Raw genomic sequence first — 9,144 nt, 5'->3', positions numbered from 1 at the left:
TCAATCAGAGGCAGGTGTTAGTCATTGTCTCTGATTGGGAACCATATTTAGGTAGCCTGTTTGGTGTTGGGTTTTGTGGATGGTTGTCTCCTGCGTCAGTGTTTGTACCACACGGGACTGTTTTGGGTTTTCACGGTTCTTGTGTTGTAGTTTATTCATGTATAGTTTCATTATTAAAGAACCATGAATTGTAACCACGCTGCATTTTGGTCCTTCTCTCCTTCTCAGGAGGAATCTCGTTACAGCCAGGTCGTAGTTGTAAATGAGAACTTATTCTCAACTAGCCTACCTGGTTAAATAAAGGTGGAATAAATATATGTATATATATATATTCAGGGTGAACAGAATAGAGATGAAGGGAAGACACAGTGTTTCTATCTTGCCCAGTCTGAGGATGGTAGTATGTGAACGTGTATATACCTGTCCTGATTGGTTAATGGGACATTATTCACTGGCTTCTTGAATAGAGATGTGTGATTTGTTTTCACGGCAGGGAGCAGGGACTGAGGTTCATGGAGATGAAAAGGACATACCCTACGGTGAGGGGTCAGGACGGGTGGCTGTTCCGGTCCCTGTTCCCATTCCCGTCCCTGTTCCCGTTCCTGTTCCCGTCACTGTTCCCGTTCCCGTCCCCATTCCTGTTCCCGTTCCCGTCCCTGTTCCTGTCCCTGTTCCTGTTCCCGTTCCCGTTCCCATTCCCGTCCCTGTCCCTGTCCCTGTCCCTGTTCCCGTTCCCTTCCGTCCCTGTTCCCGTGACTGTTCCCGTTCCCGTTCCCATTCCCGTCCCTGTCCCTGTTCCCGTTCCCGTTCCCGTTCCCGTTCCCGTCCCTGTCCCTGTTCCCGTTCCGGTTCCCGTCCCTGTCTCTGTTCCCGTTCCCGTTCCTGTTCCTGTTCCACCATGGAGTTGGCTCCTTCAGATCTGTCTGGACCGCAAAACTTCCCTTGACTCAGTGGGCTTCACAACTTCATATAAGGAAATATCAGGGCCTGTTGAGATCTGTGGAAAGTACAAAGTTCAGGCCGTGTATTGCTTTTAAATGGCTTTTTTTAATGTTGAAAATACATGTGTCCACAGTGAGAGCAAGTTCCTGTACAGCAGAGTATGACGTGACTGGTTTCTATTATAAATGCTTTAAATGAAAACAAAAATGGGCCCAAAATAGTCTCACTTTGTCACAATAAAAATGTTGGCTCTGAAAAACAATGAGTGTGATGCCTTCCCCCTCAGGACAGGAGAGATAAAACTAGATATACTGAGGTATTGTTTCCCCTCAGGAGAGACAAATCTAGATATACTGAGGTATTGTTTCCCCTCAGGAGAGACAAATCTAGATATATTGAGGTATTGTTTCCCCTCAGGAGAGATAGATCTAGATATATTGAGGTATTGTTTCCCCTCAGGAGAGATAAAACTAGATATATTGAGGTATTGTTTCCCCTCAGGAGAGATAGATCTAGATATATTGAGGTATTGTTTCCCCTCAGGAGAGATAAATCTAGATATATTGAGGTATTGTTTCCCCTCAGGAGAGACAAAACTAGATATATTGAGGTATTGTTTCCCCTCAGGAGAGATAAATCTAGATATATTGAGGTATTGTTTCCCCTCAGGAGAGACAAATCTAGATATATTGAGGTATTGTTTCCCCTCAGGACAGGAGAGATAAATCTAGATATATTCTAGATATATTGAGGTATTGTTTCCCCTCAGGAGAGACAAATCTAGATATATTGAGGTATTGTTTCCCCTCAGGAGAGATAAATCTAGATATACTGAGGTATTGTTTCCCCTCAGGAGAGACAAATCTAGATATACTGAGGTATTGTTTCCCCTCAGGAGAGACAAATCTAGATATATTGAGGTATTGTTTCCCCTCAGGAGAGATAGATCTAGATATATTGAGGTATTGTTTCCCCTCAGGAGAGATAAAACTAGATATATTGAGGTATTGTTTCCCCTCAGGAGAGATAGATCTAGATATATTGAGGTATTGTTTCCCCTCAGGAGAGATAAATCTAGATATATTGAGGTATTGTTTCCCCTCAGGAGAGACAAAACTAGATATATTGAGGTATTGTTTCCCCTCAGGAGAGATAAATCTAGATATATTGAGGTATTGTTTCCCCTCAGGAGAGACAAATCTAGATATATTGAGGTATTGTTTCCCCTCAGGACAGGAGAGATAAATCTAGATATATTCTAGATATATTGAGGTATTGTTTCCCCTCAGGAGAGACAAATCTAGATATATTGAGGTATTGTTTCCCCTCAGGAGAGATAAATCTAGATATATTGAGGTATTGTTTCCCCTTAGGAGAGATAAATCTAGATATATTGAGGTATTGTTTCCCCTCAGGAGAGATAAATCTAGATATATTGAGGTATTGTTTCCCCTCAGGAGAGACAAAACTAGATATATTGAGGTATTGTTTCCCCTCAGGAGAGATAAATCTAGATATATTGAGGTATTGTTTCCCCTCAGGAGAGACAAAACTAGATATATTGAGGTATTGTTTCCCCTTAGGAGAGATAAATCTAGATATATTGAGGTATTGTTTCCCCTCAGGAGAGACAAATCTAGATATATTGAGGTATTGTTTCCCCTTAGGAGAGATACATCTAGATATATTGAGGTATTGTTTCCCCTTAGGAGAGATAAATCTAGATATTTTGAGGTATTGTTTCCCCTCAGGAGAGATAAATCTAGATATATTGAGGTATTGTTTCCCCTCAGGAGAGACAAAACTAGATATATTGAGGTATTGTTTCCCCTCAGGAGAGATAAAACTAGAACAATTGAGGTATTGTTTCCCCTCAGGAGAGATAGATCTAGATATATTGAGGTATTGTTTCCCCTCAGGAGAGATAAATCTAGATATATTGAGGTATTGTTTCCCCTCAGGAGAGATAAATCTAGATATATTGAGGTATTGTTTCCCCTCAGGACAGGAGAGATAAATCTAGATATATTGAGGTATTGTTTCCCCTCGGGAGAGATAAATCTAGATATATTGAGGTATTGTTTCCCCTCAGGACAGGAGAGATAAATCTAGATATATTCTAGATATATTGAGGTATTGTTTCCCCTCAGGAGAGATAAATCTAGATATATTGAGGTATTGTTTCCCCTCAGGACAGGAGAGATAAATCTAGATATATTGAGGTATTGTTTCCCCTCAGAAGAGACAAATCTAGATATATTGAGTTATTGTTTCCCCTCAGGAGAGATAAATCTAGTTATATGCTGAGCATATGTGTCCTATTCGTTGTCTTTGTGCCTTTTCAGATCTGTGTTGGTTGAATCGTAAAGGTGTCCGAAATGGCCTTTTTGCAGGGTGACACGTTGCCAAATCAAACGTGTGAGTGTTGCTGTAATGGACGATAATAGATGAATGGACAGACAGACCCAGACTCGGGCCTGACGGAGCTGTTTAACCCTCAGGTAACACTGTTTGTGTATCACTTGTTGGGTGAGAGACATTGGCTTGCTTCCCCAAAAAAAAGCACCCTGGTACCTATGTGCCCCGGGGTAAAAAATAGTGCACCAGATAGGGAATAGGGAACCGTTGTAGACACACACACACACATGGTGATTGGTGTGCAGAGACTTACGCCATTAACGCAACAGCAGAACCTCTGGTCCGACTTCTTTAAGAGGATCTGGTTAAATGCTGCTTTTCTTTCCACCTCTCGACAACATCCCAGCTGTAGACCAGCAATACCAATCCTCCCGGGGCAGCGTTTAATTATCGGCCCTGGCAATGCCATCAGTAAGTGTGTAATTATGTGTCAGGTTAGGCTGGTTGGTATGAAGAGTGGAACCGGTGAGTTGATGATTGTTGAAAGTGTAGATATTTAAACTATTCAAAATGTGTAAGTGTCAGTGTCATTAAACAGAGAGGGTCTGACCCCAGCTGTCAGTTATACCTCCGCTATGCAGATGTTCTGTTTCTCTCTCTCTTTCTCAGACTCCCTTCTCCCATTCCCTCCCTCCCTCCCTCTCGCTCTCCTTCACTCCCTTCCTCTCTCGTTCTCCTTCACTCCCTCCCTCTCTCGCTCTCCTTCACTCCCTCACTCCCTCTCTCACTTTCCTTCCTTCCCTCCCTCTCTCACTCTCCTTCCTTCCCTCCCTCACTTGCTCCCTCCCTCCCTCTCGCTCTCCTTCACTCCCTTCCTCTCTCGTTCTCCTTCACTCCCTCCCTCTCTCGCTCTCCTTCCTTCCCTCCCTCTCTCGCTCTCCTTCCTTCCCTCCCTCTCTCGCCCTCCCTCCCTCACTCCCTCCCTCCCTCCCTCCCTCCCTCTCGCTCTCCTTCACTCCCTTCCTCTCTCGTTCTCCTTCACTCCCTCCCTCTCTCACTCTCCTTCACTCCCTCCCTCCCTCTCTCGCTTTCCTTCCTTCCCTCCCTCTCTCGCTCTCCATCCTCCCCTCCCTCGCTCGCTCTCCTTCCTTCCCTCCCTCTCTCGCTCTCCTTCACTCCCTCCCTCTCTCGCTCTCCTTCCTTCCCTCCCTCTCTCGCTCTCCTTCCTTCCCTCCCTCTCTCGCTCTCCTTCCCTCCTTCTCTCGCTGCCGTCCCTCCCTCCTCCATCCCTCCTTCCCTCCCTCCCTCTCTACTCTCACCGTCTGATAGGAGATAGAGCAGGAAGTGTGAGAAGCTCTGCGTGAATCCTGTTGCTCTGTTCAACACCCATTTCCTGTGTCGTCTACAGACACATGTGTGCCGCTCTACTGCCTACCGGCAGGCTCAATATAGAATTACTACACCACAAAAAAAATAATACCTTGAAATGCAAATTAATTTGTTAGAAATAGACAAATAGTGTCATTGTCATTGATGTGTATCACAGGCTGCATCACATCCGGCCCGTGATTGGTTGTCCCATAGGGCGGCGCACAATTGGCCCAGCGTCGTCCGTGTTTTGGCCGGGGTAGACCGTCATTGTAAATAAGAATTGGTTCTTCACTGACTTGTCTAAGTTAAATAAAGTTTCAATAAAATGTAACAAAAAAAAAAAAACGTTCAAACGATGTGTCCACTGAGAAGTGTTTAATGGTAGAGTAATGAATGGTGAACGGCTTCCATTCTATAATCTACACAATGACATCATATTAGAACAGCATGTGCTGGTTTTAATCTTCAGAGGCCTTTATCATCAGCTGGTTAGAGGAGCGTTCAGCCTCACAGACAAAACGTATTGGGCTCCATTAACACAGTAAGAAACACCTTTTTGACACAATTGAAATGTAATATTAACTCCTTTGCTTTCCAGCGCTCTTCAATTTACCAGGACAAGCACCTTAAGCTCCGGCACCGCGTCGACACGAAACGCCTTGGAAGGCACGGCAGGGGGTTGCCGGTAGGTCGGGGGGAGGGGGTGGGGGAGGTGTTCCTGTGGATTGTAAGATGTGTTGGTGTCCCAAGGACAAGTAGGGAATATCCATATTGTAATGAAAGGCGTGTACTAATTGTAGCTACACCTCTTTGCTTGATAGTAATGAGTGGGGAACATGGGTGGGGGGGGGGGGGTGGGTCTCTAAGGATTAATTTGTAGTAAACTGAGAGAGGGGTAATTTATTTTATTTTACATAACCAAACTTTAGAGGTTGCCCCCTCTTTGGAAAATAAAGTCTACATATATTGTTTTATGTGTTGCAAACATTGACATTACAATTTTAACAATATGTACAGACAGTGAACTACAACCAGGAAATGAATAACAATATGTACAGACAGTAAACTACAACCAGGAAATGAATAACAATATGTACAGACAGTGAACTACAACCAGGAAATGAATAACAATATGTACAGACAGTGAACTACAACCAGGAAATGAATAACAATATATACAGACAGTAAACTACAACCAGGAAATGAATAACAATATGTACAGACAGTAAACTACAACCAGGAAATGAATAACAATATGTACAGACAGTAAACTACAACCAGGAAATGAATATCAATATGTACAGACAGTAAACTACAACCAGGAAATGAATAACAATATATACAGACAGTAAACTACAACCAGGAAATGAATAACAATATGTACAGACAGTAAACTACAACCAGGAAATGAATAACAATATGTGTGGTGTCTCTGAGACCTCCGCTGCCCTGAAACATCTTCATAATGACACACAGGAGCTCTCAGCTTCAATTAAAGTCTAGTATTTGCCCATGTGAATTAGATAATATAGACATTTGACATATAAAGACAATTACATTCAGATCAGTGATTTCTACAGTGTATTGTATAGTACTGTATATTCCCCTATAACAGTGATTTCTACAGTGCTATAGTACTGTTTAACTCCCTGTAACTGTGAAATATTAGACAATTTACCCAGAGTACACCCCCTAATGATGTTCATCTACATGCGATAAATTCACTCATGTCAACATGACTCTAGTTCACACACAAAATAAACAACATTTCAGACAAATTAAACAAGTCTTGATAGCACTGTTTACTAATGGGGAATGCAGTCAGAGGCTATAAAGGTGCTGCAGATGACAGTCCCTCCCCAGTTCTCTCTTTGCTGAAGCCATGAGTGCAACGTTTCAGTGCCCAACAGGTCGTAGATCTGATGTATTCGGATGTCCAGGAGGAACAATGATTTAGAAGAGGAGGAGGTATCTGAAGAAGAGGACTGAGAAGAATTACAACCCAGAGCATGATGCATCATCTTCAGATGAAGAAGAAATCCCTGAAGCTGAAAGAGAAGACATTTTTGTCAAAGAAAAGCAAAATAACATGTTCCTTGTCACCACATGACGACCAGGGCAGGATGGCAGCACAACATGTCATAAGGATGACCCCCATGACCCCCAAGACATGCAGTTGTCCATGCCCAGGAAGGCGCCTCAACATTCTACATGTTCATCACACCAGCCGTTGAAAAAATCATCCTGGAGAAGACAAAGTTGGAGGATTTCTGTAAATATGGAGACAACTGGAAAAGGATGGATGAGATTGACCTGCGTGCCTACATAGGGCTGTTAATTAATCTTGGCGGGTGTGTATAGGTCCCAAGGCGAGGCTACATGTAGTCTCTGATATTCAGAGAGTGGAAGGGTGATTTTTTCCGTGCCATGATGCCAACGAAAGACTTTCACATTTTCTCAAGATTGCTACAATTTGATAACAGTGAGACAAGTGCTGCAAGACAAACTGGCGGCCATAAGAGAGGTCTGGGAGATAGTGGGTGGAGCCATAAGAGATGTCTGGGAGAAGTGGGTGGAGCCATAAGAGATGTCTGGGAGATAGTGGGTGGAGCCATAAGAGAGGTTTGGGAGAAGTGGGTGGAGCCATAAGAGATGTCTGGGAGAAGTGGGTGGAGCCATAAGAGAGGTCTGGGAGCAGTGGGTGGAGCAATAAGAGAGGTCTGGGAGCAGTGGGTGGAGCCATAAGAGCGGTCTGGGAGTAGTGGGTGGAGCCATAAGAGCGGTCTGGGAGAAGTGGGTGGAGCCATAAGAGAGGTCTGGGAGAAGTGGGTGGAGCCATAAGAGAGACTGGGAGAAGTGGGTCTGCCATACCTCTACAACCCCGGGCCTGAAGTAACAGTGGATGAGCAACTGGTTCCATTTAGAGGTACATTTTAATTGTCCTATATGTAATACAAGTGATTTTCACTGTTCATTATATTGTTCACAATCCAGCTATGCCTGGAAGATACAAGTCTACACTGGGAAGCCGACTAGTGGAGGCCTTGGAAATAACCAGGGGATGCGGGTTGTGCTTGATGTGACGGATGGACTCAGTGGGTACAATGTCACGTGTGACCAATTCTTCACCTTTTATGAACTCAGCCAGCAGCTCCTGAAGAGGACGATCAACATGGCTGCAACCATTCCTCGTAACAAGGGCGAGAGAGTCCTTCTCATCGAAGTTTTCCTTCACCCCCACCATCACTCGAGTTTCTTACCTCCCAAAGAGGAACAAGAATGTGGTCCTCCTGAGGACACTGCACAAAACGGCTGAGATCAGTGATCGTGAGGACAGGAAACCAGCCATCATCCTGGACTACAACCACAACAAAGGAGGTGTGGACAACCTGGACAAGGTGATTGGAACTTACAGCTTCAGGAGGATGACTGCCCCTTGCCCCTGGTCATCTTCCATAACGGGGTGGCAGTGTAGCCTAGTGGTTAGAGCATTGGACTCGTAACCAAAAGGTTGCAAGTTCAAATCCCCGAGCTGACAAGGTACAAAATCTGTCGTTCTGCTCCTGAACAGGCAGTTAACCCACTGTTCCTAGGCCGTCATTGAAAATAAGAATTTGTTCTTAACTGACTTGCCTGGTTAAATAAAGGTAAAAAAAACAAAAAACATCATTGATGTGTCATCATACAATGCCTTTGTGATATGGAACAAGATCAACCCTACCTGGATGCCTGATAAGTGGAACAAGAGGAGGGTGTTCCTGGAGCCGCTGGGAAACATTCAAAGAAGGGAGCGCCTCCCCCACAGCAACCTCTGCAGCGCTTGTGAAAGCTGTTCAGGGGGCTGAATCTTGTCCTGATCCACCTGAGGCTGCAGCTGGGGCAGGCAAGAGGAGGAGATGCCAATTCTGCCCCCCAAAGAATGACTGTAAAACAAATACTATGTGTTTCAAATGTGAGACATACATCTGCACAGTCCATGCACACACGCTTGCATACTGTCCTACAGGTGCAACATATAGCCCAGCAAAATTTAGAGTGGTATAGCTATATTTAGTGTAGTCTAGCTATAGTAAGAGTAATCTAGCTGTCACGCCCTGGTCGAGGTATTTTGTGTTTATCTTCATTTATTTGGTCAGGCCAGGGTGTGGCATGGGGTTTTTGTATGTGGTGTGTTGGTATTGGGTTTGTAGCTTAGTGGGGTGTTCTGTCTGAAGTGGTTCTCAATCAGAGGCAGGTGTTTATCGTTGTCTCTGATTGGGAACCATATTTAGGCAGCCATATTCTTTGTGTGTTTCGTGGGTGATTGTCCTTAGTGTCCTTGTTGCTGTGTCTGTGTTGGTTTACACTAGTACAGGCTGTTTCGGTTTTCATTACGTTCTTTGTTTTGTAGTGTTTGCATTTAGATTCGTGTTACGTTTTGTTCATTAAACATGGATCGCAATCTACACGCTGCATTTTGGTCCGACTCTCTTT

This window comes from Oncorhynchus masou, unplaced genomic scaffold, assembly GCF_036934945.1.
Source record: "Oncorhynchus masou masou isolate Uvic2021 unplaced genomic scaffold, UVic_Omas_1.1 unplaced_scaffold_567, whole genome shotgun sequence".
In the NCBI taxonomy this organism is placed as follows: domain Eukaryota; kingdom Metazoa; phylum Chordata; class Actinopteri; order Salmoniformes; family Salmonidae; genus Oncorhynchus; species Oncorhynchus masou.
Note: the sequence above shows the minus strand (reverse complement) of the source record.